Source organism: Lacerta agilis, chromosome 10 (genome assembly GCF_009819535.1).
Source record: "Lacerta agilis isolate rLacAgi1 chromosome 10, rLacAgi1.pri, whole genome shotgun sequence".
NCBI classification, from domain to species: domain Eukaryota; kingdom Metazoa; phylum Chordata; class Lepidosauria; order Squamata; family Lacertidae; genus Lacerta; species Lacerta agilis.
Genome location: NC_046321.1, coordinates 4,622,495 through 4,637,864, shown reverse-complemented (window position 1 = coordinate 4,637,864; position 15,370 = coordinate 4,622,495). Strand labels below are relative to the sequence as shown.

At 47.0% G+C, this 15,370-nt stretch overlaps 1 protein-coding gene across 1 annotated transcript in view; it reads right to left on the bottom strand.

Annotated features, from left to right (window-relative positions):
• Positions 1-10,468, bottom strand: part of TASOR2 (transcription activation suppressor family member 2) — a 57,524-nt gene extending 47,056 nt beyond the window's left edge. The window contains exon 1 of the mRNA XM_033161738.1: positions 10,237-10,468. The gene's annotated coding sequence lies outside the window, so the exon portion shown is untranslated. The remainder of the gene's footprint in view (positions 1-10,236) is intronic.
• Positions 10,469-15,370: the final 4,902 nt, after the last annotated feature.

Here is a 15,370-nt window from a genome sequence, read left to right as displayed (position 1 = left end):
ATGCACCTACCTAGTAACCTATCTAGGAGGCGGGTGGCACTGCGGGTTAAGCCACAGAGCCTAGGGCTTGCTGATCAGAAGGTCGGCAGTTCGAATCCCCACGACGGGGTGAGCTCCCGTTGCTCGGTCCCTGCTCCTGCCAACCTAGCAGTTCGAAAGCACGAAGTGCAAGTAGATAAATAGGTACCACTTCAGCGGGAAGGTAAATGGCGTTTCCGTGCGCTGCTCTGGTTCGCCAGAAGCGGCTTAGTCATGCTGGCCACATGACCCGGAAGCTGTACGCCGGCTCCCTCGGCCAGTAAAGCGAGATGAGTGCCACAACCCGAGTCATCCGTGACTGGACCTAATGGTCAGGGGTCCCTTTACCTTTTAGTAACCTATTTACACACGCACATATACCAAAACAGGCAAAAAGGAGGCCATCTCCCCTCAAAGACCAGGCTTCACTCACTAACCAAGCAACAATAAAATAAACTCATTTTAAAAAGAATTAAGGGGCAGGGGGTTAACAACAGCGACTTAAGCCAGAGGCCCTTAACGCAGGGAACTGGTTGCAGTCCACACATTTCAGTGGAATTCAAAAGCAGGATGCAAAAGCAGTAACCAAGGAAGCCTTAGTGATGTCTCAATGTAAAAAAATAAAATCAAAAACCCAAGGGGCACCTCCATTCTGTTTTACATCTCCCAGGACCACAACTTCACGAGCTACGTTATTACACCCATGAACACACTGCGCTTATAATGAATCCACAAATTAATTTCCATCGCCGGATCCCAATTAGTACTGTTGCTTACAGGCCGCGCCCCGCCCATTAGGAAGAAAACAAGAAACAGAAGCGCTTTTTCCGTCCTCTGCAGGGGACCTGAAACCAAATGGGGCCACAAAGTCTTCAGAAAGCAGATTTACACTGACAGCGTTTGAAATGTGGAAGAGATGCGTGACAGCACTTATGCCGCCACATTCCCATGGGAGCTCCAGGATTCGCCTCTCCTCTTTTTTTTTATAATCCACACCGGCCATTTAGTATCAGTGACGGGGAAGTGAGAAAGTTGCACATAATGTGCGACGGCGATGATAACGAATATTCCATTGGCCAAACAAGACCATGGCGATTCTGGAATCAAATTTCATCACTCCTAAGAACACAAAAGGATCTTGCAGGATCAGCTCAATGGCCCATCTAAGTCCATCATCCTGTTCTCACAGTGGCCAGGATTCAAGCACAAGGGACTTCTCCTCTCCTGTGGTTTCCAGCAACGGGTCACTGTATGAAATTTGCAGTGCCCACTCCATTCAGATGCGTTGATAATGAAAAAATCATCAACACCTCCTCTTTAGAAGTAACTTTGAATAAACTGACCAGATCCTTGTTAAACGACCCCTTCCGAGAATAACTTTTGTAGAATTAGTTATATTTTTGATAAGACTTTCATTTTTCCCCCAAATAATTTATTGGCTTTTAATAACAAAAATACACAAAACACAAATACATACGCTACAAAAACCATATAAAACACACACAAACAAAACACTTAATTACTCATCCTTATCTTCTTTATAATCCTAAACTTGGGACTTCCTCACATCCTCTCTTTTGCGTTCATTTCTAATCTTCTTTAGTAACTTTGTAACATTGTAAATTCTACTTTCTTATATCTAATCTTAATCTTACAATTATAATCCACATATCTTAAATCCTAAATCTTATTCTTATCAAATAAAACATCAAATTCCACATCTCCATTTCTTTTATCCTCTCTTCACTTAACTTCGTTACGCTGTAGCCTATATTTCTTTCTGATTCCAATTTCAAATATATAAAAAAATCAACACATATTGACAAATAACTAAGTATTTCTTCCATCTCATAGTCCGTTTTTCCCTCTGGTGTCAGAGTACCGTGATCAGCCTTTATAAGACTTTCAATATACAGTGGTACCCTGGTTCTCGAAAGGCTTAGTTGTCGAACAAATCGGCTCCCGAATGTCGCAGACCTGGAAGTTAAGTGTTCCGGTTTGCGAACGTTTTTTGGAAGCCGAACGTCCGACGCAGCTTCCGCTTGAGTGCAGGAAGGTCCTGCAGCCAATCAGACGCCGCGCCTTGGTTTCCGAACGCTTTCGGGAGTCGATTGGGTTAAGTTCGAGAACAAGGTACCACTGTACAGTCAAACCTCGGTTGTCTAACACAATCTGTTCCGGAAAACCGCTCAACTTCCAAAATGTTCGACAACCGAGGATCAAAGGGCAGTCGGCAAAGTCAATGGAGGAAAAGGGGGGGGGACTCCACGGAAGGCGTTTGGCTTCTGAAAATCGTTCAAAAACCGGGTTTTCGGTGTCCGGGAGCCGAAACGTTCCAAAACGGAGGCGTTCGGGAGCCGAAGCTTGACTGTACCTTTTTGATATATTCCTTCGTCTCACCTGTTTCTGCATTCACCTCCCCTGTTCCCCAGTAAAATGTCCTGTTATTTTTTTTTAATCAATGCAATTAGATAGAATATGATTTTTAGGTGGTATTTGAAAGAGAGACCAGAGCGCCGTCAGCTAACTGCGGTTCAATAATGGCCTGTGTTTTCTAAATGTTTTAATGGCCTGTGTTTTCTAAAAGAATTAAACTGGGTGGGAGGGGGGGGGAAGAGGAAAAGAAAGCAAGACACACAGAAAAGCACCCGTTTTCCCACGAACAGACGCTACCCTGTTAAACTGGCAGGTCGAGTTATTGCGCTGTGCTAAGTATCACATGGGGCATGGCTCAAAGACCTCGCACTCGGATGATGCAAATACCAGGAAGGTTGCCTGGGCAGACTCAAGGTTGCAGCAAACTTGCTCTGCGATCTCCCTAAATGCTGCGCTGAGAGAAAGCAAGCATTCCTGGAACTTTTCAGCAGCCTGATACAGAAATCTAACAGGTGGTAGTTTTTCCAGACATGGAGATAAATGAGGTGGGCCTGGAAACTCTTTTTTTATTATTATTTTTCTGTGCAAAACAAGCCACAAACCATAGCTAAGACTAAGCAGATGAAGCGCTAAACCGTGGTTAACTGGAATTGGAAGTGAAAGCTTCCTTTTTTAAAATAAAAATTTATTGGTTTTTCAAAGAAAAATTTAACAAACAAAACAATACAAGCATACAAATACAAAAATTAAAAACAATAACTAATACAAAACATCAATTTTGTTTTTACAAAAAACACCTAGTTAACTATCTTAATTTTTTTGAATCTTAATTTGGGGGACTTCCTCCGCCCTCTCTTCTGCGTTCATTTCAAATATACTTTACTAACTTTGTAACTACTTTAAATCCTCTTTACAATTTATCTTAAACCTTAACTAACAACTTATATATTCTTATTCTTACCAAATTATAGAAATTATTCAAATATATCACTAACTTAACTTCTGATACACTCTATTAAACTAACATTGTAATGCTATTGCCTGTAATGCTATTGCCTATAATGTCCACTAATTTCAATTTCAAATATCTAACTTTGGAAGTGAAATCTTCCAAACTCCTCCCGACTGTGCCAGAGGAGGAAAGAGCATGTAAGTTCTGGAGGAGGCGAGAATCGTTATTGTCACAGTAAACCATGGTTTTGCACGGCGTCCAAAGGACTCCAAACTGCTCGCGGTTCACACAAAAATCAGAACGGTTGAGTACGCATCATCTCGAAAGTTCTGGGAGGTTTCGGAAACTTCTCTGCAGCTTATTTGTAGCACTTTTCCTGTCTCTTAACACACCTACCCAAAAAAACTGGACCAACCATTTTCTATTGCATTTTAGTAAATTGACCTTCTCCCCCCCCCCCCACACACACAGTTTTTCTGTGCAAGTAATAATTTGAAGCTATCTAAAAGAACATTTGAGTTTCCCTTGGCACAGAATTCAATTACTGTTGGAAAAGTCAGCTTAGCGCACACCACCTGAATCTAACAAAGTATACCTGTGCAATTTATTCGCAACATTGCTAATAATGCAAAGAGCCTTTTAATTGGCTTCAAACACACGCCTCATTTTGAATTTCTAACGACTCAGCACAAACAAGCAGCTTGTTGCCGGTTAAAAGAGAAAAATAAGGCTAACAAGTTTCGAGGTTTGTTCATTTCTCTCCCCCCCCCCCCTAAAATGTATCGAGCCGGAATTCCAGCCCCATGCAGAGTGCTCAGAGCAATGTATACAGTAACAAAAATGTATAAAAGGAATGTAATCTTTCGAACAGCTATAAAACACAAAAATAGACCGGGGGGGGGGGGGGGGAGCGAGAAAATAAATAACAGAGAGAGCCCTGCTGTTTCCATAGCCAGAGGTTCAGCAGTCACCAGCAGAGACTCAAGGCTGTGATCCCATGCACATTTACCTAGCAGTAAGCCCCAAGGACGCGGGTGGCGCTGTGGGTTAAACCACAGAGCCTAGGGCTAGCAGATCAGAAGGTCAGCAGTTCGAATCCCCGTGACGGGGTGAGCTCCCACTGCTCGGTCCCTGCTCCTGCCAACCTAGCAGTTCAAAAGCACAAAGTGCAAGTAGATAAATAGGTACCACTCCGGCGGAAAGCTAAACGGCGTTTCCGTGTGCAGCTCTGGTTCGCCAGAAGCGGCTTAGTCAGGCTGGCCACATGACCCGGAAGCTGTACGCCGGCTCCCTCGGCCAGTAAAGCGAGATGAGCACCGCAACCCCAGAGTCGTCCGCAACTGGACCTAATGGTCAGGGGTCCCTTTAACTTTAAGCCCCATTGAACTCAACGGGACTTACTTTCTTGTAGACAACATGCAAAACATTCCACTGTAAGAACGTCTTTTCTGAGATTTATTGTGTTTCTCAAGCACAGAGAAACAATGTACAGTGGTACCTTGGTTCTCAAACTTATTCCATTCCGGGAATCCGTTCCAAAACCAAGGCGCGCTTTCCCATAGAAAGTCATGCAAAATGCATTTATCCATTCCAGACTTTTAAAAACAACCCCTAAAACAGGAATTTAACATGAATTTTACTACCTAACAAGACCATTGATCCATAAAATGAAATCAAGAATCAAATAAGACAAGTGTTGTAGATGATAAAAAAAATGATAGTCATTGTTTGGATGGAGGGCTTTTATCCATTTCCACAGTCACACAATCAATCAATCAGTAGCTGAACTAGGTTCCACACAGTCACAAAAACAAATTAACCAAAAAAGCCTCAAAAACAAAAACGCAAAATAAATAGCAAAAACAAAAGCACCAAACTTAATCCGTTCCGGAAGTCCGTTTGACTTCCGAAATGATCGAAAACCAAGGCGCAGCTTCTGATTGGTGCACGCGCCCCAGAAACAATAGCCAACAGCGGCATCCGACATGTGACTTCCAAACATCTTTCGAAAACTGGAACACTTTCTTCCAGGTTTTCGGCGTTTGAGAACCAAGATACCACTGTACAACGAAAACTAGCCGAAACAGAGGAAATAATAATGTTTTTTACATTGAGTTTGACATGTGTGCATGCGTGTGTTCAAAATTCTCCAAGCGGATTTTGCACCCGGCTTTCGGCCACTTGTGACAAGTGAAGATGCCCAGGTGCCAGGACGGTGCGTGAATTCTCCACCATCTGGAGGCGCGTGCCTGGGGATCCTTGGATCTTGCCTGTTTCCACACACTAGCAACACATCCTGTTGTCGAATTCTATCCGTTACATTTTACCTGCACAATCCGAATGAATTTCAGGATGAATTTCCTAGAGTACTTCCGCTATGGGGCAGCTTTATAAATTAAGTAGGCAAAAGTAAGGTAAAGGTAAAGGGACCCCTGACCATTAGGTCCAGTCGTGTCCGACTCTGGGGTTGTGGCGCTCATCTCGCTCTATAGGCCGAGGGAGCCAGCGTTTGTCCGCAGACAGCTTCCGGGTCATGTGGCCAGCATGACAAAGCCGCTTCTGGCGAACCAGAGCAGCGCACGGAAACGCCGTTTACCTTCCCGCCGGAGCGGTCCCTATTTATCTACTTGCACTTTGATGTGCTTTTGAACTGCTAGGTGGGCAGGAGCTGGGACCGAGCAACGGGAGCTCACCCCGTGGCAGGGATTCGAACCGCTGACCTTCTGATCTGCAAGCCCTAGGCTCTGTGGTTTAACCCACAGCGTATGGGGAAGCAAAAGGTCACTTAGATAAGGATCTGAAATATTCTGGATTAGTTACAGCTAGGTAGCCGTGTTGGTCTGCCGCAGTCGAAACAAAAATAAATAAATAAATTCCTTCCAGTAGCACCTTAGAGACCAACTAAGTTTGTTATTGTCAAAACAAAATAAAATAAAAAATTCTTTCCAGTAGCACCTTAGAGACCAACTAAGTTTGTTATTGGTATGAGCTTTCGTGTATCTGAAAAAATGTGCATGCACACAAAAGCTGATACCAATAACAAACTTACCGTATATACGTGAGTATAAGCCGACGCAAATATAAGCCGAGGCACCTAATTTGACCACAAAAAACTGGGAAAACTTATTGACTTACGTATAAGCCGAGGGTGGGAAATGCAGCAGCTACTGGTAAATTTCAAAAATAAAAATAAATACCAATAAAAGGCTTGGAAAGAAAGGGTCTCTTACAGGGAGGGCTCAGGGGGTAAGGGGGCATATTGTGGGTACATTTCAGGGGGCAAGGGGAATATTCTGGAATGGATTAAGGGGGAAGGGGGCAGATTCTGGGAAGGTTTCAGGGTGGGTGGGGCATATTTAGGGAGGGCATGAGAGGCAAGGGGGCATATTCTGGGAAAGTTTCAGGTGGGCAGTTTCTAGGGTGGGCAGAGCTGGGATGGGCAGGGGTTAAGAGGGAAGGCTTGGAAAGAAAGGGTCTCTTTACAGGGAGGGCTCAGGGGGAGGGGGCATATTCAGGGAGGAATTAAGGGGGGAGATTCTGGAATGGATTAAGGGGGAAGGGGGTTGATTCTGGGAATGTTTCAGGGGTGGTTGGGGCATATTTAGGGAGGGCATCAAGGGCAAGGGGGCATATTCTGGGAAAGTTTCAGGGTGGGTAGTTTCTAGGGTGGGCAGAGCTGGGATGGGGGAAGGGGTTAAGAGGGAAGGCTTGGAAAGAAAGGGTCTCTTTACAGGGAGGGCTCAGGGGGAGGGGGCATATTCAGGGAGGAATTAAGGGAGCAGATTCTTGTAAGGTTTCAGGGGTTGATAGTTTCAGGGTGGGCAGTTTCTATGGTGGACTGAGCTGGGATGGGATGGGGGCAAAAGCAACAGGCTCTCTGGGGCTGAGCCGGCTCGCACGCCTGCTCGTCCTCCTCCTGCTCCCGCTGCCCCTGTCGCTACCTCTGTTCCCCTTCGGGGAGAAGGGACGGGAGGAGGAGGAGGAGGAGGCGATCCTCGCACAGAGCAGTGACTGCTCTGTGCAAGGCATCGGAGAGGAAAAACATCGAGGAGCACTTTCTCCCCACTTTTCCCTCCCCGATGCCTTCCGCAGAGCAGGCACAGGATCATAGAGTCTCAGCGCAGTTTCTACAGTGGGCAGAGCTGGGATGGGCAGGGGTAGAGCAGGCACAGGATCATAGAGTCTCAGCGCAGTTTCTACAGTGGGCAGAGCTGGGATGGGCAGGGGTAGAGCAGGCACAGGATCATAGAGTCTCAGCGCAGTTTCTACAGTGGGCAGAGCTGGGATGGGCAGGGGTAGAGCAGGCACAGGATCATAGAGTCTCAGCGCAGTTTCTACAGTGGGCAGAGCTGGGATGGGCAGGGGTAGAGCAGGCACAGGATCATAGAGTCTCAGCGCAGTTTCTACAGTGGGCAGAGCTGGGATGGGCAGGGGTAGAGCAGGCACAGGATCATAGAGTCTCAGCGCAGTTTCTACAGTGGGCAGAGCTGGGATGGGCAGGGGTTAAGAGGGAAGGCTTGGAAAGAAAGGTCTCTTTAGAGGGAGGGCTCAGGGGGAGGGGGCATATTCAGGGAGGAATTAAGGGGGGAAGTTTCTGGGAAGGTTTCAGGGGTGGGTAGTTTCAGGGTGGGCAGTTTCTATGGCGGACTGAGCTGGGATGGGATGGGGGCAAAAGCAACAGGCTCTCTGGGGCTGAGCCGGCTCGCGCGCCTGCTCGATACTTGTCCTCCTCCTGCTCCCGCTGCCCTGTCGCTACCTCTGTTCCCCTTGGGGAGAAGGGACGGGAGGAGGAGGAGGAGGAGGCGATCCTCGCGCAGAGCAGGCACAGGAGGAGGGATCAGAGAGCAGGCACAGATGGGGGATCGGCAGGGCAGGGGAGACAAGCAGCAAGAAAGGATCCCTTTCTTGCCGCTTGTCCCTTTGCAGCCGCCCGCATCACTTGAGTATAAGCCGAGGGCGGCTTTTTCAGCCCAAAAAATGGGCTGAAAAAGTCGGCTTATACTCACGTATATACGGTAGTTGTTCTCTAAGGTGCTACTGGAAAGAATTTATTTATTTTTTATTGTTTTATGTGATGATTTGATGTGTTGCAAACCGCTCTGAGATTCCCCCCCCATTTATAATATAAAGAAATGAAATGAATTAATAGTAATAAAAATAGCAAGCTCAATTAAAAAAAAAAATAGCACCTAGACATTCGGTTGTGGTGACCGTAGGCTAGGTTTAAGGTGCCATCTGGCAATTAGCTTCCATATCTCAGTTTCTAATACTACTGGGTTACTAAAACAAAATACCGAAAGTGAAAACACAGTATTAAAAATAGTTTGAAACAAGAAGTGAGCCTTCGGCATTTGCAGAAAGCTGGATGATGACGGTGCCAGGCAGACCTCTGTCGGGAAGGAGTTCCACAACTCAGGAGCTGCCACAGAGAAGACTCTGTCCTGTTCCACCGTCTGCCCCCCAAGCTTCTGAGTTCGGTGGAACAAGCAAGAGGTCCCCCCCCCCACTCTGCCGATCTTAGCACCCGAAAATGTCTGTTTAATAACCACGGCAGCTAATACCGATTTACAAAATTACAGTTCGGATCGCCTTGATTTTGACTGGGCTTTTATCCTGCAATTAACACTTTTCACAAAGGCCATTTGTATTTTCCGTTTCTCAAACCTAAAAACTGTCATTTTGCAGTCTGCGAAGAACAGACAGATAAGTTTCCTTTAAAAGTGGAGGTGGGGGGAGGTTGAAGGAGTGGCAAAGAGAAGCACAAAAAAACTCACTAACTCAAAACAAGCAACTTAAGGCTTTCTAATGGCAATTCTTGCTCTTTGGGTAGCCATCTGCCATAGACTCTTTGGCTGAGATTTCTGCATTGCAGAGGGTTGAATTAGTTGAGCCTCGTGGTCCCTACGAATACTGGCGGAACTCCCTTCCGCAGTGCAGTACAAATACATTGGATCACTTTGCACGGCCCTCCAAGGTGCGCAGGATCGTAGCCCGCGAGGATTAGGGCTCCGATCCTGCGCCCACGGGATCCTGGGAGTAAGGCCCATCCCACAGCAGCACTTATTTCCAAGCACACCGCCCAAGGCCACCTTCAGATTTAAAAATTCACAGACACTCAAAGTCGTAGAACCTGAGAGACCCGGGTTCAAATCCCCACTCGCTGGGCAACTTTGGGCCAGCCACTGCCCCTCCTCGGGCCTACCTCGCAGAGTTGTTGTGGGATTAAATGGGGAGGGGGAGAATGTGCGCAGCTTTGGGCTCCTCAGAGAAAATGGTGGGATATAAATGCAATACACGAATTGATAAAATGCAGGCGTGAGGAGGAATCGAGTCCCAGCAAATTGCACTGGGTTTACTCGTGCGTAAAGACCCACAGCAATGCAACCCAGGGGGTCCACACAAGAGGCAGAAGAGCTCCTGCGCAGCTACCATCCACTCCAACGCTTTCCACACCGGCATGCCAGCTTCGCTTTTTGCTTTCACTCCGCGGAGGCCGCGCTGTTGCGCCGATCGCAGGGAGCTTTTTGCCATTTCTGCGCGCAAGAGCTCTTCCCCAATCCTGGGTTCCAATCCTGCCTTCCGATCCACGCTTCCCTTCCACCACCCACCGCTGGAGGGGGGGAGAGGGTTGCGCAGGAGCGCTTCCCCGGCTGGCTTATCTTTCATTTTTTGCGCCATTTAAAAGGGTCCCCGCAATCCACGCGGAGGCGCATTGCTGGAGGTAGGCGCGCGATCCGCCGCACAGGATCGCGCGCAACTGACCCAAGAGGGAACCGTAAACGGGGATTGTTTCGCAGAAAACCACAAAGAGAGAGAGAGATAAAGACATCCCCGCATCGCCCAACCCGCTCGGCCGACACGCGTCGTCCCGCTTGCGCATCCTCACTCACCCGCAACAGGTGTCAAAATCCTCTGGCGCTTGCTCCGCGGCTCTCCCATGGTCAAGGAGCGAGCAGGATCCGGCCCCTCTCCTTCCTTTCCCCCCGCTCCGCTTCTCCTTTTCGTTTTATTGCTCGTTTACACCTCCGCGACCACTTTCACCCTTTTCCGTCTGCTAAGGCGCCGGGCCCTCCGTGCATTCCTTCACGTGAGAACGGAGGAAACCCGCGTCAACGACCCCCTTTACCCCTGCGGGCGCCGCTTTGCATTATTACTATTGTTGTTGTTGTTCAGTCGCCCCCGACTATTATTATTTTTAAAAAGGGAGGAAGACGGGGGGGGGGGTGTCCTCCGGCACGATCTGCTTTCGGAAAAAGGAGCGCCGACAATTTACGTGGGAAGATGCGGAATTGCAAGGCGGAGATGCAACTCTCGATCCCCAAACCGCAGGCCCAGATGACTTTAAAGAGGAAAAAAAATGACAGCAAGAAAGTAACTTGCAAAAAAGAAAAGGGAAATGGAATAGCAGCTGCGCTCTTTTCCCGTCTCGGCGTTTGGAGACGCCAGCTGCAAAACGCACGCTTCTCGCCTTTAAGATGGCCTCGCCACCGCCTCCTATTGTCTTAAGACGAGGGGGGAGAGCCAGATCTGCAGAGCCCCCCCTTGGAAAAAGGAATAAAAAGCGCTCTCGTGGAAGAAAAAGAGAAACATGTCCGACTCCGGGCTCCTTCGGGGTAGGTGGGAAGCTTCATCCGCCGACCCCAGGAAGTGAAAAAAAAAGCCCCGTTTTGCAAGCAAGAGAGGGAGGGAAGGGAAGGAAGGTGGCGAGGGAGGGCGACAGAAAGAAAGTGAAAACTGAACCGGAAGGAGTCGGGTGCCTCCAGGAGGTTTTTAACTTCCTGCTCGCTTTGCTTTTCCTCCCCACGCCACGCACGCCACACGCGTCAAATCTTTGCCAAAAAAAAAAAAGGCAGCAAGCAAGAATCGCTCGAGAAAACTGGGGACTAGCGCCTTGCAGAGCCCCGATTGCAAGGAGGAGAAAGGGGAGAAAAGTCGCTTTGCAACCGGAATAATAAAAACCGAGAGAAATTGGGAGACTTAACATTAAAAACAAAACCAAACGAAACCCAATGTCCTCAGGCTTCGCCAAAGCTGGTGCCCTCCGGATGATGCTTTGATGGGAGTTTGCAGGCCGAAACATCTGGTGGGCACCAGGTTGGCGAAGAAGGCTGGGCTGCAAGGACAAAAACCGGCGACGCAGATCTGCTTATGTTTTTGCCTTTTCCCCTGGAGCAATGCGGAAAGAGTCCTAAGGTGGTCAATGTGTATGTAAGAAAGCAGCTGAAACTATAATATTTGGAATACACACACACGCACAGTAAAATGTGTGTGTGGCACATTCGTATATTCCAAAAATAATCTCCCAAGTGGTTTGCAACATCCTAAAAAAGCTCACAAATGCGCAATTAAGAACCCCACATTTTAGAGGAGCACAGAAAAATTAGGTAAGGCGTCCTCTTAAAGCAACAGTGGAAACTAAATTTAAACAGCTAGGGTAGCAGCAACTGGCCAATCCAAAACACAGCCTTGCCTCCCGAATATGCAATCGTGTATTTCTTTTGGGGAACCCCCCGCCCCACATCTTTGCCAAAGTAAGAATAATTATACTGGCCCACCTTAAAGGGTTGCTGTAATCCACATCCACCCTAAAATCAACATAATAGGATTATTAAAACTGGATCACATTTATGGGGTGCCCAAAGCCCCAGTCCTCAAGTTACTATCCCCTCCCTGCCCCATGCGATAGAGGGATAAAAACCCTCGATTGGATATTTACAGGGTTGCCATAAGCTGCACTCTTGGCATGCCCCCCCCCCCACACACACACCTTGCAACTGGATCCACAGGCTGGGTGACATTGCAGGGTTAGCTTGGATTTCCTTTGTGTCTCCTAAGTGATGCTGGCGGAATCATTATTTTACAGCCCTCATTAGCACCTCCTTAATGGCATTTAGGGGCTGCACCTGGCAAGAACTGCACCAATAAACAGCAGCCTGTTTGGAAATAGCTGGTTTATTTGCAACAGGTGTCTTTATAATCAGCAGCTTCATACACAAAAATTAAAATGTCTACATTTGAACATTTTCCGGCTACTTCCTCTTCTACTAATCCACTTTCCTCATACAGTGGTACCTTGGTACTCAAAGAAGACGAAGAAGAGTTTGGATTTGATATCCCGCTTTATCAATACCCGAAGGAGTCTCAAAGCGGCTCACATTCTCCTTCCCCTTCCTCTGTGAGGTGAGTGGGGCTGAGAGACTTCAGAGAAGTGTGACTAGCCCAAGGTCACCCAGCAGCTGCATGCGGAGGAGCGGAGACGCGAACCCGGTTCACCAGATTATGAGTCCACCGCTCTTAACCACTACACCATGCTGGCTCTCAAACGCCTTGGTTCTCAAATGCCCAAAACCCAGAAGTGTTCCGGTTTTCGAACGTTTTTCGGAAGCCGAACATCCGATGCCGCTGTTGGCTGTCGTTTCCGGAGCGCCTGCACCAATCAGAAGCTGCGCCTTGGTTTTCGAACATTTCGGAAGTCAAAACGGACTTCCGGAACGGATTAAGTTTGGCGCTTTTGTTTTTGCTGTTTATTTTGCGTTTTTGTTTTTGAGGCTTTTTTGGTTAATTTGTTTTCGTGACTGTGTGGAACCCAGTTCAGCTATTAATTGATTTGATTGTGTGACTGTGGAAATGGATAAAAGCCCCCCTTTCCAAACAATGACTATCATCAGTGCAGGTAAGAAAATAATAATAATTTTAATTTTTATCACTTATTTATTTTATAGTACAGTACATTTACTATTGCTTTCATTTTATTGATCAATGGCCTTGTTAGATAGTTCTTGGTATGAGCTTTCGATAGTTGGTCTCTAAGGTGCTACTGGAAATAATTTTTTATTGTTTTGACTATGGCAGACAAACACGGCTACCCACCTGTAACTAGTAAAATTCATGTTAAATTGCTATTTTAGGGGTTGTTTTAATTCAAAAGTATGGAACAGATTAATCCGTTTCGCATTACTTTCTATGGGGAAGCATGCCTTGGTTTTGGAACGCTTTGGTTTTGGAACGGACTTCCGGATCGGATTAAGTTTGAGAACCAAGGTACCGCTGTATTCAGATCTGATCATATTTGTTTCAATTTAGGTCGCAGTCGCAACATCGATTTAAAGCACTATGACAACACTCATGGCCTCTTCCAAGGAATTATGGGAGCTGTAGTTTGTTAAGGGGGCTAAGAGTTGTTAGGAGCATAGCTGTCAACTGTTCCCTTTTCTTGCGAGGAATCCTATTCGGAATAAGGGGATTTCCCTTTAAAAAAAGGGAAAAGTTGACAGCTATGGTCAGGAGACCCCCTGCCACCTTCAGAAAGCTACAATTCCCAGAGTTCCTTGGGAAGAGGGATTGACTATTGAACGACTCTGGGAACTGTAGTTCTGGGAGAGTATAGATTGTTAATGAGCCAAAGGTCTGGCAGAAGAGGAATATTTTTGCCAGGCACCGAAAGGTGTATAATGAAGCGCCAGGCGAGCCTCCCTGGGGGGAGCATTCCACAAAAGGGGAGACACTGCAGAAAAGGCCCCGTTCTCATTTTGCCACCTTTTGGACGATGGAAGATCACAGAGTCTGGGGCTGTTCATATGGCGAGAGGTATTGCGGTCCTGAGCTTTTAAAGGCTTTTTGGCCGAAACTAATTGGCAGCCAAGGTCCAGCTTTCCGGTTTTGTGCAAATCTGAAGGATCAAGAGCATCAAGAATAGAAGGTTCTACATTAAAAATTCAACTAATTAGATGTTACTTATCCCCAGCTCCTGCCCACCTAGCAGTTCGAAAGCACTTCAAAGTGCAAGTAGATAAATAGGTACCGCTCCGGTGGGAAGGTAAACGGCGTTTCCGTGCGCTGCTCTGGTTCGCCAGAAGCGGCTTAGTCATGCTGGCCACATGACCCGGAAGCTGTACACCGGCTCCCTTGGCCAATAAAGTGAGATGAGCGCCGCAACCCCAGAGTCGGACACGGCTGGACCTAATGGTCAGGGGTCCCTTTACCTTTACCTGTCCCAAATACCTTGAAAGATTTGTGGAAGAGACAGGTGCCCGTTTTCTTTTCTTATGCATTCAATAAAATCCCACCAAACTGAGACAAAAAAGGCTTCCTTTGTTTTTGTTTTCTTTTCAGGCAAGTTTTCCATGCAATGCAAATTTCCATACTGTATCTCATTCCTCCATAATGAGGTTCCAATATCTTTTCCATTTTTGGGCAATCGATAGGTGTGAGGTGGTAAGACGGTTGTTGAACCAATCTTTAGATTTTATATTTATATTATTTTGGTGAGGACATATGGCCCTCTGTGAATTTTGAAGAGTCTCCCCCCCCCCACCCCGACTAACAGGACTGCTTTAAGATACAGAAACGAACAATGGCTTGCCTTTTGGATCTAATTAATGACAGCACTGCATTTCTCTCTCTGCAGTAACAAGTCGTCCGCTGTGCCTTGCTTTCATTATTATTATTATTATTATTATTATTATTATTATTAAAATTTGTATGCCGCCCTTCATCGGAAGATCCCAGGTCGGTTCAGGGCAGAATCTTCCTTCTTAAAATGTGGACCCCAGGATGTAAACAGTCAAACGGAGATCGCGATATTCTGAATTCATTGCAAAGCAGCACCGAGCATTATTATCGGGATATATCGTTCCTGCCATGTATCCATGCAGCAAAACGTGCACGTTGGAAGGCAGAGAGATCAATGCATTTGGGGAAGAAATAAAAAAATGTGTATAAGAAGCAAACAAAAGGGGGGGGGGGAATCGGATTATTCATCCAGAGGAAGCCGAGCCCCGCGCGCGCCGTGCGCTTGCAAAATCCCTTTTCCACCCTGCAGTATTACATAAAAACAGGCGTCCCGGGAGCTGCGCGCGGAACTACAACTCCCAGCATGCTTTGCGACACCTCTCCGCTCTGACGTTGGATCCCCACCCCCCATGTCGCTGGAGTACCATCATAAACAACAGAAAAGAGGGACCCAGGAGTGCCTGGGAGCTGCTGCTCCTCCCTCCCTCCCTCCACCTCCTTCTTTCTGGGTGC